We start from the raw sequence: 19,133 nt of genomic DNA, 5'->3' as shown, positions 1-19,133 counted from the left end.
AACAGACCTATTTTTTTATTTATTACATTTTTATTTTTATTTAGAACAATGCAAATGTACAAACAAGAGTACATACAGCAAAAAACATGCCAGGTGCGTACAGGGAAAATACCTAAAAAAGAAAAGAAAGAAAAAGAAAAGAAAGAAAAAAATACATTAGATGAAAAATTTAAGCATAGTAAACAGTTGTATAGTTCGTATTGCTTTCAAATTTCTACTTTTGGAGATAGTTTCCAGATATGTTTTAATGTCAGTTTTAAATTGTTCAAATACAGGTGTTTTTTTCAATCCATTTGACTTTATGTATCTAATAACAAGTTATAAAAATTATTAAATCACATATAAATACTAGATTTTTATCTTTATCAATTGAGAAACACTTTAACATCACATCACTTTCTGCAAAATTAACAACAATATTAGCTTCTTTTTGGAAATAAGTTTCTACCTCTCTCCAAAAGATTTGTACCTTAGGATACTCTCAAAATAAATGATTAATGGTTTCAGGGGCACTTTTACAAAATGAACAATTATCTTCCACTCTAACTATAAAGCATTTTACCACAAGTGTCTTGACTGGGTATACTCGATGTACAATTTTATATGAAACCTCCTTTACTTTGTTTGTAATACAATACTTGTGAGGAATCAGCCATATTGTACTCCAATCAAACTGTTGTTTAAACAGAAAGTTCCATTTAGCTGTAACAGCAAGGATATCTTTTGTTGAAAAAGGGAACGTAAGAAAAAATTATTACACCCATAACTTAAGAAATCCATGCTGTGCATCCTAATGCAGGAAGTAAACTCTTCAACTTATTCTAACAAATGACTACTGTCATACCCTAAAAGTCTCAAAATTCCCCTGGGAATTGCATACAGTACCCTTAAGTAATGGCTAGGTTCAACTGGAAAGTTATACAAATTAATAAATTCGGTATAACTAAATAAGACACCCTCATTTTTAATCAATTGCTTAACCCAAATAATTCCCTTTTCAAACTAATTGTGTGTGTGTGTGTGTGTGTGTGTGTATATATATATATATATATATATACACACACACACACAATTACCAGCTGTGGTAATTCAAGTGTTTTGTTTCTAACCCTTATATATCTATTATTCCAAATTGTGCATTTATGGGGTGAGAAATTATGATTGTACATTAGCGTCCAAAAAAGTAAAACCTGTTTATGGAAACTTGCAAGTTTTATGGGAATCTTATATCAAAATCGCATTTTAAAAAAAAAACTCTACACCACCTACTTTGTGAAATTAAGATTTGGTACCATAAACTAGAGACTATTTAGCAGAGAGGGGTCACTTCTACTTAAATGAATAGGAGAACTTGGAACCTTCAACCAAGAAACTCTCGCGCCCAATAGTCAACGGATGTAGAAAGGAAGTCCCGCCTTACATGTACAAGAGCCAATCACCTTTTAGATACAGACATCGCCTGTCAATTAACTCGGGAAAAATGCGTGTTTTAGCGTAATATGAGGTCAAGAAACACAATTTATGATTCCAATATTATCCTATTTTATTGCTGATTTGAAATATGTTCTTTGATCGTAATATTGATTGCCCGTTTTTGAGATTTCGGTGTCCCCCAATTCAAGTAGATAAGAGATGCACTGGCATGACTGGAAATAACCTCTTGGGAGCATTCCAAAGATGGCCGACAGTGGGCAGACTTGCTAGAAAAACTTTGGTTTAAACACAGAATGTGAAGCTTATAATTCTATAAATGCACTTGCATTAATTCGTCTTTTAAATCTTGTGTATTATTTGAGCTGTAAATTTGTTTAAATTGTCGTTTTAGGGTTTGTTGACATTACATCGTCTTGGTAACGAAGTTGTAAAATTGGATATAACTTTACACGGAAAAGATTAGTTAGTGATTTTATCACTAAAATCATGTTTACACGCATATTCTTTATGTCTTGTGGCTAAACTTTTGAAACAGTATTTTAACGTTCAAAAATTGCCCACATTCTCTTCCATTGTAAGTGCCTCACTATAACTCAGATTTATTTGTTTGTTTTTAAGAAGGGATGAGTCTAAATTAATTTTTGTGGTAATCAACATTATGCCATAAATGCTGTCGATTGAGCTTAACTTGTATTGAACCCGGAATATTCCTTTAAGGAGGTCTTGAAATGTTATGGCTATCTTTTTCATAAATTAATTTATATCTGCACGATAGCAAACCAACATTCTCAATACTACGTAAAATTGCTCCTGACGCAATGTCAATTTCAGATCCTTCTTCCTCAAGCGTTTGTGCTCTTTCTTGATTATTACTGTCTGGGGTTAAAGTGTAGAGGTTGTAGGTCTTTTCAGCCTCCACAACGAAAACACGTGTGTGATGCGATTGTAAGTATTTTTAAAGTTATACTTATTAAATATAAATAGTTGCTGATTATAATTCCTATTAAACTATAGTCCGTTGCTTTCTTGAGGTTGTTTTGCTATGCGATTAGATTGGGGCTGACAGGCAGCTTGCATGTTAAAATAATTACACAGCTTACAGAATGAGTTTAGTCTCTGTATTTTAGTTAGTGTTGCGTTGAACCTGGATTTGCAATTGAACTGCAATTGTTATCCTGCAGTATTACACGGTTCCTTTTTTTAAATGCCAGTTTGAGTCGTGCCGGTTAATTTCATTATTGCCTTTAATTTTTTTGAAGCACGAGCTGAGCAAATCTGCCTAAGAACTAATAAGGATTTGCTTCTGCATTATACTTTCTAGTAGGCTAGAATCACACTAGCTTAGTGTGATTTTAATGTCACTTGTGGCATGGCAAAGAAGTAAAACGGATACGATAATGACAAATCGGACCGCCATCTAGTGGCCAGGTTTCCTCTGTTCAGATTTTCATAAATAATATGTACTCATGTGATGCACATCAAACCCATTTATTTGTTGTAAACAAAGCCAGATCTGTTTGTTTGTTTTTATACACAAAGGTATTTAGATATGGCTGCCATTTACTCTGGCATCCATCTGAAACTGAAAACCCCTTGCACACCCTGGCCGGACAAACTGAAACTTGTTCGATTTGCATGGATATCAACACAGTACCTTCTTCCTATAAAGAGCAGGTAAATCATCTATATGAAAATATAGATTCAGGATCGTATTTAACTGGACATATCTAGCAAACTTTTTGTTATATATTTTTGTCTCTTTTATTTGTGAGCAAATGTTTTTTTTTCTTCTTTTCTCCTCATCGTAGGTTCTTTTTGACTGGACAAGTCATGCTCTCACTGGTTTTTACAATAAGAAAGCAGAGGTGCCCGTGGAGGTGATGGAGGATTTATGGACCTACCTAGATGATATTCTTCACAGCAGGAAGCTTCATAATGTGCTAAGTCAGGGAAAGACCATCAGCCTATCATCACAGGTAAATTACCAGGACTGCAATTTGGGGAGATTTTCAAGGCAATGTTTGTAACATTTGTAAACAATCTCAACTAACATGTCCCTTGGTGTTTGAATGAATTTTCAACCTTTATCCGAAAAAACGGAATCCATTAGCCTGCTATCTTTAAAGGGGTCATGACATGAGGAATCAAATTTTCCTTTGTCTTTTAACATCTATGAGGTCATAGTACTATAAAACATACTATACGTTTCAGGACTCAAAACTTCCTCCTCACTGCAAAATGAGCATTTGTTGAAACCAAGCTGCCAAAATGACACATTCTCATCTTCCTCTACATTGTGATGTCACACTGGTATACACTTACATTTGACCGCCTCCACAACAACACATCAACACCTACTTTACCTTATCACTTCCGTAGCCCTGCCCAGTAGTGGTGAGCAGTGAGATAGCAAGGAGAGAGCAGGTCAGTCAAGAGCAGAGAGCCAATCATAACAGTGGCCGTTTACTGTCAAGTCTTAAAGTAGAAGCAGCACCAAAGCCGACCATTCCTGACAGAGGGTCAGAATGAGGGTGTAAAATGATCATAGCATATTAAATAAAGGAACCTATTAAAATGATAAAAAAGGCATGTCATGACACCTTTGAAACAATGAAAGACACTCCTCTTCCAGGTGCACTTGACTAACAAGGCTGATATATTTCACTTATAAAATGGCAAAGATGATAAAAACATGATAAAAAAATATATATATAAAAAAATAACCTTCCCACTGTTCTTTCTCCACTTCTATTGAATCATTCTACTCTACTGAATTGATATTTGATATGGTAGCAATTCTTGTATTGTTTTTTCCCATTGGATTTATCGCTTTTGTTTGTATTATTCTCTTTTGTTTCCTCTTTAAATTAAATGGTAACAAACTGCAATGATTCAGAAAGCATTGTTAAAAAGGCAATGAACTGAAATAGTGGTATTCATCCAAAAGTCCAAACTTATTTATTTTATTATCTCATAAACGCAACCATATCAAATTTACTGCAATTTACAGGTATTGAAAAATGTTAAACACCATTACATTTATCTTATTCATTTTATTTTATCCTAGATGATCAATGAAAGGATTTTGGAAAGTACTTCAGGGCTGACCTCTGTGACTCTCCACACTGTTCTGAGTTGTTGCCATGGCATCTTGACCTCCCCAGTCCTCTCTGTGACCTACACTACTAACTATGAGTTGTTGGTGGAGCTCTTAGCTCGACTGTCTGGCATGGCCAGCACTCAGCTCAGGGAACAAATATCTGATGAGCCTCTCTCACTCAAAGTCTTTGAGGTTCTCCTCCTTGTTCTCAGCACCTACCTTATTGTTCAGAAACAGCAGGCCAACTCCAACCGAGTGTTTTCCCAGGTAACGGCAAACGTTCTTCAGCCTATGTTCCTGCTCAGACACCTACTGAACATGAGGATTTGGACTGAGAAGGATGCTGTTAAGATTCGACAGAATCTGAGCAAGGAAATCCGAAGCAAATTAGATGGAAGAAAGGAAGAAGTTTTGCCATCAGAAGATGAATCTTGTGCCAAAAACTGCCATGCGGGTAAGGGCTTGCTAGGCCCTGTTAAAATTATTCTATCAAAACTTTGAGTCCCAGGAGATAACGATGAGGATGCAGCATTATTTTATGCTGTTAAAACGAACTCTGTTGCTGTGCTCTTTAAATTTGCCCTTGATTCATTTTGCAATGGGGGAGAGAACAAACATATGGGCTTCCATCTCATGACTAAGCTCATTATCGCTTTAGGCTTCACAGTTGAGCTTGATATCAAGGAGGCGTTCAGTGCATCCAACTGGGGTCTCGCTTTGCTAACTCTAGAGAACCTCATGAACTCCTGTTTGGCTGGCAATATCTATAATGTGGCTACAGACAGAATACAGCATGGAGAAGTGCAGTTCAAGGTCTACAAGAAACTGACTCAGCTTTTATTTAACAGTACGCAGATGGGTATCCCAGCCTGGTACTCTTGTCTCAGATCTGGGATTCTAGATTTGTAGTGTTAACACTGAGATTTACTGTATATGGCACCTCACTGGTTTCTTATAACCTCCAACCTTCCAATAATCGTCCCTTATCTTGAACAGAACAACATATCTGATTTAGCAGACTTCAAGTTGGAAGTTTTTGCTTCAGAGCTTGCATACTTTTGGAAACAATTTGGAGAACGCTGGAATCTCGGTCTCTTCAATATCCAGACAACTACTTGAGAGTCCGGTTCTTTGCGAGCTCCCTGAAATGTTCTCAGCAATGATAAAGTGTATCATCGATGCATTTTTTTGGACTGCTTGACTCTTCACATGTACAGTTAATCAGTCCTTCATTTTTTAAATCTTTCACAGAAATAAGCATTGGAGTTGAAGGTGGAGAAACATCCATGAAACCCTCTCTGAAGAGACTGAAAGCCGTTGGACAAGAGATTTTAGACTCTGTTCAAACAGGTTCTTCCATACCTTTGTCTGAAATGCAGGTAGATGGTTTACTGCAGTTACTCAGAATCCTTAATGAATGTGCATTGTCCATTGAAAATTATTCAGAACTTTTTTTAAGCCTGTACACATGACTGTTTGTGGGCAGTGTGATGAAAGCATGGAACCTTCTTCAGCTATTGGATTCCTAAGGAAGATTTTTAGCGCCATGGCTTCACTCCTGGGGGTTATGATTTCTCAAACAATCCTGAAAGCTGTGCATGGAAGTAATCTCATAGAGGCAGCTGTGACATCCTTTATCTCTCGTAGCACTATGGGCCTCTTTAAGTGTGTCGATGACTCTAATACAGCTAATAGTTGAAAGGAAGAGCAGTGCTTGCCTCATTCTGGACAAGTTTACCTCTTTCATGGTTAAGAGAAATATTGCAGAGAGAGTTCTGTCCAGTGACACGGTGGGGGAATCTAAGGGGGATCTCTGCTCATTACAACTCCATCTGGTAACTTTGAGCACACGTTGCAATGAAATGATTGCAACCCTGGGGAAGAACAAACAGTTGGATGAGACTCATTATATGACTTATTTGTTAGAAGAGGCCACTTCTGTGATGGAGCCAGCCATCCAGGGTGTGCTTATTGGCAAAGGAAGTGGTCTTCTCAGGCAGTCCTTCTCTGTTGAAGTGATGACAGTCATGATCAGGAGTGAGCTAGCAAATGTCTCCCACCTGTTTCAGAGCGGTTCTGAGGACCACGGGCAGGAGAGAATATCCCGCATGTCATTCTCCCGGAGCTTTTGCCTGCAGATCTTAAAGGAACTGTATCCATATACAGCCCAATATACTTCCTTATTTCCGCAATCCGCTATCTCTCTGTATTCTATATGGCTGCAGACCAAAGCAGCTGATCTGAGAGAACTCCATGATGAGATTTTGCAGAGTGTCCATGCACTGCTATCAGGTACGATCACTTTGGACTTCAAAACTTCAATTTACCATTTGTTTAACATGAATAAATTGATGGCAGATTACCTAGCAATTTTGTGAATCCTCTGCTTGCATGTTCTGAACAGTCTGTCAGTTATTTCATCAGGGACTTGGATGTCTTTGTCAGAGGTGAAGAAGCTTGAGGGACTAGTAAAGGAGCTTCTTGATCAGCTGGTGACCAGCTGTTCTCAAGAGCAGTTCCATCTATTACTGCTGATGCTCAGAGAGGGGCTTGTGGCGTCAAAGGTTGAAGGTGGTCACCACACTGTAAGATTCTCTATCTTATACATTAAGTTTTATATACATTCAGTATTGTTTTTTTTTTTTTGTTTTTTTTTTCATAGATTGTTAGATTTGTTTTCTGTTCTTATTCTAAGTGAAACAATATTGTTGTTGACAAAATGTTTTCCATCTCTCTTTCTGTTATGCTGCTGTTTCTCTTAGCATACTTGTATTGTGCACTGATGACATCTTGTTTTTGTTTAACTTCTCTTGTTCTTCACAGGAGGTTCTGTCAGCTGTGACTCTAACAAAGATGCTCGCCTGCTGTCGGTTTCCAGAGCATTGCTCAAAAGCATTTTGGCTCATCACTCCGCAAAGCATATCTACTCTCACTGTAAGTATTTCAATACCTGCTTTCAATTTGAATGAAATTAGTCATGCTTGCTTTTCTGTTGTATTAGTTTTTTTTTTTATTGCAATTTGCTTTTCAATCTTAAAGTGGGTGGAAATATCATAATAATATCATAATTGTTATTTCTGTGTCTCAGAGCACAGGGCATACATTTGAATGATTCGGATTGGATGCTTGACAGCTAATACCTCCTTCAATTTGTCTCCACAAGAACTTTCAAAGAATGTTCCGGGTTCATTGTGAGTTAAACCTTATGTGTATTAAATGAATAGTTCACCCAAAAATGAATATTCATTCTGCTGTACACAAGCAAAGATTTATAGAAGAATATCTCAGCTCTGTAGGTCCATACAATGCAAGTGAATGGTGACCAAAATTTTGAAGCTCCAAAAGCACACAAAGACAGCATAAAAGTAATCCATATGACTCCAGTGCTTTAATCCATGTCTTCAGAAGTGATATGATAGGTATGGGTGAGAAACAGGTACATTTTTAAGTCCTTCTTTACTATCAATCTCTACTTTCACTTTCACATTCTTTTGTTTTGGCGATTCACACTCTTCAAGCATATCACCACCTACTGGCAAGGAGGATAGTTTATAGTAAAAAAAGTGATTCTCACCCACACCTATCATATCACTTCTGAAGATCTATAGATTTAACCACTGGAGTCTTATGGATTACTTTTATGCTGCCTTTATGTGCTTTGGAGCTTCAAAATTTTGATACTCATTCACTTGCATTGTATGGATCTACAGAGCTGAAATATTCTTCAATAAATCTTCAGTTGTGTTCAGCAGAAGAAAGAAATTCATACACATCTGGGATGGAATTTGGGTGAGTAAATGATGAGAGAATTTAAATTTTTGGGTGAACTATCCCTTTAATATGAGATTAGTGTGATAAAATTGCTCACTTAACCTTGTCTGTACAAAGATATATCCAGTAGTACTCCTGTCATGACAATGTAAAGTTGGTAAACCTTCTAACTTTTGCATAGTGTGCGTAAGGATGCAAGAAAAGGATATTTTGCATACAATAGAAAAAACTTCAAACACAGGAAGTACTTTGGTGAAAATTAATTACATGATCCTCGAACAGCAGTCCCAATGCTAAAATGTTCCTTTAGACAATTTACAGCTCAAATGATACACCTTTTTAATTAACATTTTAGGCGGTCTTTATTTTAAATGCTATCTCTCCTTAAAACATTTATACACTCGTTTTGGTGTTAATATATCACACGTGTCACCACATGGAGATCTGGAGGAAAAATGTAAATGCTGTTAAATGATATGCAAGTTGTGACTGACTTAATTGACTTAACTGGCTCACCTCATCACAAGCAGACAGAACCTTGGAGAACTGTGCATGTATGAAAACGCAAGTTGGTCATCATCATTAGACAGTCAGTTTAGTAGAGGGCTTGTATGTCTTTGATTTGATCACATCACTTATGTCAGGTAAAAAATCACTGATGGTCAGACTATTATTCTTGCAACCTTTAAATTTACCAGCCAAAGATTAATCTTGCTCTCTAATTTTAGACAAAAAAACAATAGCAATAATAATAATTAAAAAAAAAAAAATCATACTTTTTATGTTATATTCACACACTCACAAAATGATACGAAAATGTTTGGCTCTGGCCACTCTTCCCCCTTCTTTGCCTTTGACAGCTAGCCTTGTAAAGCATGTACCTCGCCGAATGGTCTGACACACTCTTGTCTTCTATTAAATTCATCTTTCTGGAAAAGCCAAGTTTCTGAGTCTTGTTTATGTTTGTCACTGAGTTCAGTCAGTAAAGGACTTTGTGTGTGCCTGTCAGGTTACTCTTATCATTGCATCTTTTTTCTCTGTGTCAGAACTTGACATAAAAGAGCTTGCGACCAGCGGTGTTCAAAACGGCAACTAAAAGCTTTGTTTGCCTGATGCTGCTAACACTCATACACACCTAAACTGTCTTTAGTACACAAATAACACAAGCTCTGTAATCTTCACTTTTGTCATTAATATATTTTATGTCAGTGGTCTCAAGGTTTGATGTGCAGTTGAAAGTTTAAACTGTTGTTGTGCTATATTTGAAGTCAGATAAAGCAATCAGTCTGGTTTGTAAGAGATGCGTAATGCATATTTAAACCTTTAAAGGTGTACTAAAAATATTTTTTTCCACTTAAAGGGATAGTTCACCTAAAAATGTATATGCTGTCATAATTTACTCAACCTCATGTTGTTCCAAACCTGTATGACTTTTTTCTGTAGAACACAAAAGATGTTTAGTAGAATGTTAGAAACTGACAGCCTCAGTCAAATTTCACTTTCATTGTGTGTGTGTGTTTTTCCCCATACAATGAAAGTGAATGGTGACCTGAGGTTGTCAGTCCTTTTATTTAATGCATAATGTGACTTTACATATAGGAAAGCTGTGTTTGCACCAAAGTGTACCACTGTGTGCAGCAAATGCAACTTCAAGCTTTGAACTATTGGCCAACATTCTGCCTAACATGTCCTTGTGTGTTCCATGTAAGGAAGTCAAACATGTTTGGAACAATATGAGGGTGAGTAAATGACAACAGAATTTAAATTTTTGGCTGAGCAAATGCTTTAAAAAGATTTTTACACCTAATGAAATTAATTCTACTTACTTTATCTTGGTAAACCAGTTGCAATCAGACACTTTCACTTGTGTACATGGTATTTCTACAATAACATGGGTAACTAAAGACTTACTTTTGTGTGATTCTTTAGCCATGCCCATATAGGTGGCTGTATAAATTCCAAGATCAATCACTGTCATATTTTTTTTTCATATTTTATGTTTTTAAATGGTATATGTTACTAGCAAAAATGCAAGCAGGTAGGTATGAGTTGGCAGTTTCAATTTGATAGTCATTAAAAAAGAGAAAGTCAGGACATTTACCCTTGAATTTCACGGAATTTCACCATTGTTTTCAGTTTGTGTTAAAGCAGTCCAGCAAGCTGCGTTCCCTGACCCGTGCTCTGATTGTACCAACCCTCAAGGCCCTGACTGTCCTGCTCTGACAGGGTGAAGCATACCTCTCAAATCCACACCATGTCATTATGGTGCTGGGTGCTCTACAGTTTGTGCCTCTTGACAGTTATTCTCTGGAGGAGTACTATGCTGCTTTTGAGGCCATCCATAAAGCTCTGTTTGCAATTATCTTGTGCTACTCTCAGGTGAGTTTAGTGGGATTGGGATAAATAATCGCTTAAAGCTGATAATACTTATGCATTTGATTTGTTAAACTTTTCTCAAGTTTAATTATATCTTCATACTACTTACATTTATTTTACAAATCACGCAAAGGTTGTGAAATTATAAACCATTCCAGATGTTATCAGATTTTTCAATGGGGGCCTGACATCTGTTTATCTGCAGCTGCTTTGGAAAAATGTTTTATTAATGTGGCTTTCAGTGTTTTGTTTTCGTGAACACACCCAGCATACCATGACTAGTGAAAGCAAAATGAATCTTGTTGCCTAGATCAAGAAAATAATATATCCTTAATTGATCAGTATGAATACAGAATGACTGAAATCTTCTAGAGATTAAATAAAAATCATTATGTAATCAGAGTGACTATTTTCCGTAACAAATGTAAAAATTAAATTCTGCTGGGTTTTTTTCATTTTTTTTATTTTGCACCATTATAATGTTAGAAATCATGGTCAAAGAGTAACACTCAGTTACTGTTCTGTGATGCTTTTATTAATGCTCATGTAAATTGCATATATTTGCATATATTTATAGGTTTATGTATACAGGTGCATCTCAATAAATTAGAATATCGTGGAAAAGTTCATTTATTTCAGTAATTCAACTCAAATTGTGAAACTCGTGTATTAAATAAATTCAATGCACACAGACTGAAGTAGTTTAAGTCTTTGGTTCTTTTAATTGTGATGATTTTGGCTCACATTTAACAAAAACCCACCAATTCACTATCTCAAATTAGAATACATCATAAGACCAATAAAAAAAACATTTTTAGTGAATTGTTGGCCTTCTGGAAAGTATGTTCATTTACTGTATATGTACTCAATACTTGGTAGGGGCTCCTTTTGCTTTAATTACTGCATCAATTCGGCGTGGCATGGAGGTGATCAGTTTGTGGCACTGCTGAGGTGGTATGGAAGCCCAGGTTTCTTTGACAGTGGCCTTCAGCTCATCTGCATTTTTTGGTCTCTTGTTTCTCATTTTCCTCTTGACAATACCCCATAGATTCTCTATGGGGTTCAGGTCTGGTGAGTTTGCTGGCCAGTCAAGCACACCAACACCATGGTCATTTAACCAACTTTTGGTGCTTTTGGCAGTGTGGGCAGGTGCCAAATCCTGCTGGAAAATGAAATCAGCATCTTTAAAAAGCTGGTCAGCAGAAGAAAGCATGAAGTGCTCCAAAATTTCTTGGTAAACGGGTGGTGACTTTGGTTTTCAAAAAACACAATGGACCAACACCAGCAGATGACATTGCACCCCAAATCATCACAGACTGTGGAAACTTAACACTGGACTTCAAGCAACTTGGGCTATGAGCTTCTCCAGCCTTCCTCCAGACTCTAGGACCTTGGTTTCCAAATGAAATACAAAACTTGCTCTCATCTGAAAAGAGGACTTTGGAACACTGGGCAACAGTCCAGTTCTTCTTCTCCTTAGCCCAGGTAAGACGCCTCTGACGTTGTCTGTGGTTCAGGAGTGGCTTAACAAGAAGAATACGACAACTGTAGCCAAATTCCTTGACATGTCTGTGTGTGGTGGCTCTTGATGCCTTGACCCCAGCCTCAGTCCATTCCTTGTGAATTTCACCCAAATTCTTGAATCGATTTTGCTTGACAATCATAAGGCTGCGGTTCTCTTGGTTGGTTGTGCATCTTTTTCTTTCACACTTTTTCCTTCCACTCAACTTTCTGTTAACATGCTTGGATACAGCACTCTGTGAACAGCCAGCTTCTTTGGCAATGAATGTTTGTGGCTTACCCTCCTTGTGAAGGGTGTCAATGATTGTCTTCTGGACAACTGTCAGATCAGCAGTCTTCCCCATGATTGTGTAGCCTAGTGAACCAAACTGAGAGACCATTTTGAAGGCTCAGGAGACCTTTGCAGGTGTTTTGAGTTGATTAGCTGATTGGCATGTCACCATATTCTAATTTTTTGAGATAGTGAATTGGTGGGTTTTTGTTAAATGTGAGCCAAAATCATCACAATTAAAAGAACCAAAGACTTAAACTACTTCAGTCTGTGTGCATTGAATTTATTTAATACACGAGTTTCACAATTTGAGTTGAATTACTGAAATAAATGAACTTTTCCACGACATTCTAATTTATTGAGATGCACCTGTATAGGTGTGCGTTAAAGGCTGATCCGGTTCTCTAATGTAGCTCTCTCAGCTATGTTTTAAGAGATAACATGAGAGTGCCCTGGAGAGTTGTTTAATTTGCACTTAATAAGAGTGAAAATATACTGTATAAAGAAAGTTGCTATGGGACTTTCTATTAAATCCATGATAGTAGTGGCTGTCCAGGTTCAGGTGTCCCTAGCCAACACTACATGTGTTATTTGTGCACAGAGAGCCACAGTTTCTGTGTCCAGAAACATTGTTGCTAGAATTTAACTAATAAACCAGCCTTCTATTATAGAATTACCTTGATACCTGGTGTTCACTGGCCTGCCTGTACATCTGTTTGGACATGTGTCTGAAGTATACTACAGACAGAAAAATAGGCAGACAACTGTGAATAATGTGAAGGAAACAGCAAAAAGAGTGAAAGAGTGATGTGTTCTCATTATCATGCATGTCTTCAGGATAGATAGCAAATGCATATTTACACAAAAAAGCTTTAACAGGAAACTTAAGCAATTTACTTTCTAATAATCAAAGTTGAATTTAATGTATTAATTTTTATTCTCAGAATAGGATGAGAGAAAGTTTGAATTCCCAGTTGCTATTAAAGAAACAGTTAAAACAGAAAACAAAAGCCTAAACTTAAAGACCCACTCCATATTTAAAACACCTCTGAAAATGTCCTGCCCATTGATTAAAGTTCATGGCACAACATTGTGGGTCTTTTTTTATGTACAGATTAAAACAATGTATTTTACACTAAGCTCAGCTTTGCACCAATTTTTCAAATGTTTTTAAGTGATGTTGAAGGCCTCTTCCACCTTCCTGAATCAGTCATGTGTGAAGGCAGAGTGGTGAGTCTGACAGAGTCAGACAAACTTTGTTAGCTTAACGAAGCCTTATTGAATGGATGGAGTGAGGGAGGGATGGATGAGTCAGAACAGGTTGAAGGTCTGTGCCAAGTTTGGTGGTTGTAGCTTGAAAGCTTTAGTTGGATGAGTTGCAGTCAGAAATGTCTTGGTCTTGGTTTAGGAATTTAAAAAAACAAACAAAAAAAACTAAACCAAGTCTGTAGAGTAACAGTATGTTGGCTTCTTGCAGCTGGGCCCAGAGATTTACTTAATGAAGATCAAGTAGCAGTTCTCTGATGCAAAGTTATTCACCTTCGGTGGTTTTAATAAGTAGTTGATATTTAATTTACTTCTTCCTTTCGAGGGTTTTATACTGTCTAAATGTCAGGGGTAAGTTTCTCCTTGCTGTTAATCTTCTATTCATCACTCTATTGTAACCTTTTCCATAAAGCAAACTCTTATGCAAGTAAACGGAGCTTCAATGATTTCATAGACCCATTCCCGTCTACGAGTTGCCCGGAATTAATTTAATCTGCAGAAGTAAAAAGATGCTATTTGGGGTATGATTCAGCTAATCTAATGAGACAAGCACCTTGTTGAGCTGTGTTCAGAGACAGATGACTGCGGTTCTGTGGATTGAATTTCAAAGTGAAGTGAAGGAGAAAAATTCCACTAAGATGATGAGCTGAAGGTTGAGTTTGATCCTGAAGCTCGTGGCTCAACATGTTTTAGTGTGCACATGTATTAATGTGATGTCATTCATCATTTTATGGTAACTTAGAGCACAACTAATGTGAATAACATATTTATATTACCCAGATTCATATTAATAATGTTTAAAGGGATAGTTCACCCAAAAATGATAATCCTGCCATAATTAGGATAACTCGCCCCCATGTTGTTTAGAACCCATTGTTAAGATGTTAAGCAGAATGACTGCCTCAGTCACTATTCACTTTCATCATTTGGGAAAAAAGATGGAATGAAAGTGAAAGTGTGACCAAGGCTAACACTGCCTAACATCAACTTTTTGTGTTCTACAGAAGAAGAAGAAAAGTAAATTGAGTTTGGTATAACATGAGGGTGAACACATGATGACAAGAGTTTTTATTTTTGGGTGAACTTCCCTTTAACTAATCGCATGCTACACATGAAACTTGTTTAAATATCACATTTACTTGATAAGTGGTGGTGTCTCTTCTTTTAAGCCCCTGAAAAAGACAGAGAGAGTCTTCTGAAGTGTGCCAGACTGGTGGAGAGGATGTACACTCATATTGCAGCCACTGCTGAAGAATTTACAGTCCTGTCCTTGTTCATGGTTGCACAATATGTCAGTGAACTGCAGAGGGTAAGATCAATAACTATAATCAGTTCTTTACTTGACCACATGCTCTTTTTTTTAATGTGTAACTTATGGTAAATTTCAACTGAAATGTTCCCTGTAATTGTTTGTTGTACTTTTGTGCTGCCTGTCTCAAGTCTATGTTTGCTAGAAAGGTACTACTAATACTAAATGTTCACATAGAAGTGGTAGTAAAGGATTTATTTTGAAACTAGTTTCTCGAACCAGTTTCAGTTTTTGTAACCAGATCCGGTTTGAAACTAGAAACTGATTTGACACATTTTATTTCTGTAGTCTGACATATTTCTGAGTAAAACAGGATATGCAATGTGGAAAAAAAATGTTGGGCAGGACTTCATTTTAGCCAGCGGGAGTTGATTGGATCATGAAAAGTGGGCATTATGTACCAGAATGGAGCCAGAGTGGTTGAAGGGAAAATGTAAAGTCGCTTCAGAGGCGGAGCAGGTTATTATATTTTAACAAAAGATTATGATGATGATTTTGAAGACAAAACAAGGTGCAGTGGCATGTTATTTTTTGAAATGGGCAAAAAAGATCCAAAGAAAGATTTCTTAGAGCATTATGGTGGAATAAGCAGGTGGCTACAGGTGCCAGGACAGGGTTTACAGAATCAGACTCCATTAGAGATGAGAGGGTATGCAGCTGGCACACAGGAGCTGGCAGTGATGATCACACCAATGGCTGAGAGCCAATTCTGTTGAAAAAAAGATTTGGCTCATTAGCCCGAGAGAATGGTCAAATGTGGGGCCTGTATGTATGAATGTGTGTGTGTGTGTGTGTGTGTGTGTGTGTATATATATATATATATATATATATATATATATATATATATATATATATATATATATATATACACATACTGTATATACACTGATCAGCTGCAACATTAAAACCACTGACAGGTTAAGTGAATAAAATTTATTATCTCGTTACATGGGCACCTGTCAAGGGGTGGGATATATTAGGCAGCAAATAAACAGTCAGTTCATGAATTTCATGTGTTAGAAGCAGGAAAAATGGGCAAGCATAAGGATCTGAGCGACTTTGACAAGGGCCAACTTGTAATGGCTAGACTACTGGGTCAGAGCATCTCCAAAATGGCAGGTCTTGTGGGGTGTTCCTGGTATGCAGTGGTTAGTGTCTACCAAAAGTTGTCCAAGGAAGGACAACCGGTGAACCGGCGACAGAGTCATGGGCACCCAAGGCTCATTGATCCGCATGGGGAGCGAAGGCTAGCCCGTCTGGTCCAATCCCACAGAAGAACTACTATAGCACACATTGCTTAAAAACTTAATGCTGGCCATGATAGAAAGGTGTCGGAACACACAGTGCATCGCAGCTTGCTGCGTATGGGGCTGCTTAGCCGCAGACCGGTCAGAGTGCCCATGCTGGCCCCTGTCCACTGCTGAAAGCACCTACAATGGGCATGTGAGTGTCAGAACTGGACAATGGAGCAAAGGAATAAGGTGGCCTGGTCTGTATGTAAAATCGCTTCAGAGGTGGAGCAAGTTATTATATTTTAATAAAAGATTATGATGATAAAGTAATAAAAATAATATGCACCAGTGATTCATGCACAATAAGACCAGGAACATGCAAGTAAAAATAGGGTTTATTTGGATTTCATGTTGACTTTAAAAAAAAAAAAAGAAAAAATTCCCACTGTCATAAATATTAAGCAACACAATTATAGTTAGTGAGTTATGTCCACTGGGTTTTGTCCTATGTCATGCACTCTTGGCAATAATATGTTGTATTTGCAGAAAGCAAATAAGAACGGACAAAATCAGATCTTTGTATGCTTGTGGTTTAAAAAAAAAAAAACAAAAAAAAATTAATTGGTGAGGAACACACTTTGCCCAAGGCGTTTAGAGTCTATTGTTTTTTCTCAACTTGCAGTGTGAAATGCATTTGACCTTCTAACTGGCCTTAGACTCATGTTTCTGCACAGAAAATTTTCATTGGTGCACATTGCTGAATAATCGTTGTCACTGTATACTCTAACTACTTTTTTCTCTTATTTCCTAGGTGACGCTTCAGACAGAAATCAAGGCACATCTATCAGAGGGCATATACTGCATCCTGGACCGCTGTGTTGAACAAGACATTACATTTTTGAACACCACCCTCCAAATGGGTGTCAAGGAAGTGTTCAATGAACTGTACAATAGTTACACACACTATCATAAATCTCAAAGGGAAAAGTACACTGTCTGAATTTAATCCTCAAACTTTCTGATAATGTGACTAAATCTGTATTTATTAATTTTATGTACTATGTAAAAAGTCTGGCATTTCCTAGACTTTTTTTCTTCCAGTTTATTCTTATAAAAAAACATTTGAAAATCAGAAATGTTTGAGTGTTTGTTAAATGATGGGGAAAACTCAATGTATTCTGCCTCACTCTTTTGTACTTGACAAATTAAAAGTTGGTACTCCCAACAATATGAAATCTTCTATCACAGACATACAGACACAGTTTTTCTCATGTTACCATTAGAATTTTCTAGCATTTAATTAGTAGCAGGACCCTCAATCAAACCATTTGGTGTAGGCTTGGAAATTAAAAATGACTTTAAAGAGTTAAAGGTTGTGTAAGCTTTGTGATTAAAGATCTGAATTGACAACCCAAGGTCTTGAAATTGTTTAGGAGCTTCTGTGTTTCCAAGCAAGTCAATTAACCTCAAGTTGCTCCAGGTGGACTCTATAAAATTACTGTTAAAATTTCTTCTGAATGACAAATAACTAATTAAAAATGAACCCCAACAGATTTCTATTTTAAAATGGTGTTAAACATTTATAGATCCAATCACTAACTGCTGGTGTGCATCAACCTATTTAACTCGCCTGCATTTGTACACCAACACTGTTCAGATCATGTGGTCTCAAAGGAGAATTCAGATGCAAACATGAGCAACCTGAAATGTAGAATGCATAAATGTAAACTATACAAACACACATAATGCAGTTGCAATACAGTACAACAACATTTTCAATGAATATTGTAAACTCAGCAAAAAAAGAAATGTCCCTTTTTCAGGACACTGTATTTTAAAGATAATTTTGTAAAAATCCAAATAACTACAGATCTTTATTGTAAAGAGTTTAAACAATGTTTTCCATGCTTGTTCAATGAACCATAAACAATTAATGAACATGCACCTGTGGAATGGTCGTTAAGACACTAACAGCTTACAGAAGGTAGGCAATTAAGGTCACAGTTATAAAAACTTGGGACACTAAAGAGACCTTTCTACTGACTCTGAAAAACACCAAAAGAAAGATGCCCAGGGTACCTGCTCATCTGTGTGAACGTGCCTTAGGCATGCTGCATGGTGGCATGAGGACTGCAGATGTGACCAGGGCAATAAATTGCAATGTCCATACTGTGAGATGTCTAAGACAGTGCTACAGGGAGACAGGAAGGACAGCTGATTGTCCTCGCAGTGGCAAACCATGTGTAACAACACCTGCACAGGATCGGTACATCCGAATATCACACCTGCGGGACAGGTACAGGATGGCAACAACAACTGCCTGAGTTACACCAGGAATGCACAGTCCCTCCATCAGTGCTCAGACTGTCTGCAATAGGCTGAGAGAGGATGGACTGAAGGCTTGTAGGCCTGTTGTGAGGCAGGTCCTTACCAGACATCACTGGCAACAATGTCACCTATGGGCACAAACCCACCTTCACTGGACCAGACAGGACTGGCAAAAAGTGCTCTTCACTGACGAGTCACGGTTTTATCTCACCAGGGGTAATAGTCGGACTCGCGTTTATCATCGAAGGAATGAGCGTTACGCCGAGGCCTGTACTCTGGAGCAGCATCGATCTGGAGGTGGAGGGTCCGTCATGGTCTGGGACAGTGTGTCACAGCATCATCGGACTGAGCTTGTTGTTATTGCAGGCAATCTCAACGCTGTGCATTACAGGGGAGACATCCTCCTCCCTCATGTGGTACCCTTCCTGCAGACTCATCCTGACTTGACCCTCCAGCATGACAATGCCTCCACCCATACTGCTCGCTCTGTGCATGATTTCCTGCAAGACAGGAATGTCAGTGTTC

General features: G+C 37.5%; 1 pseudogene; it reads left to right on the top strand.

Annotated features, from left to right (window-relative positions):
- Positions 1-2,983: 2,983 nt before the first annotated feature.
- Positions 2,984-17,926, top strand: LOC127413774 (unhealthy ribosome biogenesis protein 2 homolog; annotated as a pseudogene).
- The last annotated feature ends 1,207 nt before the right edge of the window (positions 17,927-19,133 follow it).

The sequence above is a fragment of the Myxocyprinus asiaticus genome, chromosome 23 (assembly GCF_019703515.2).
Source record: "Myxocyprinus asiaticus isolate MX2 ecotype Aquarium Trade chromosome 23, UBuf_Myxa_2, whole genome shotgun sequence".
Classification (NCBI taxonomy): Eukaryota; Metazoa; Chordata; class Actinopteri; order Cypriniformes; family Catostomidae; genus Myxocyprinus; species Myxocyprinus asiaticus.
This window is presented reverse-complemented; position numbering and strand designations above follow the sequence as displayed.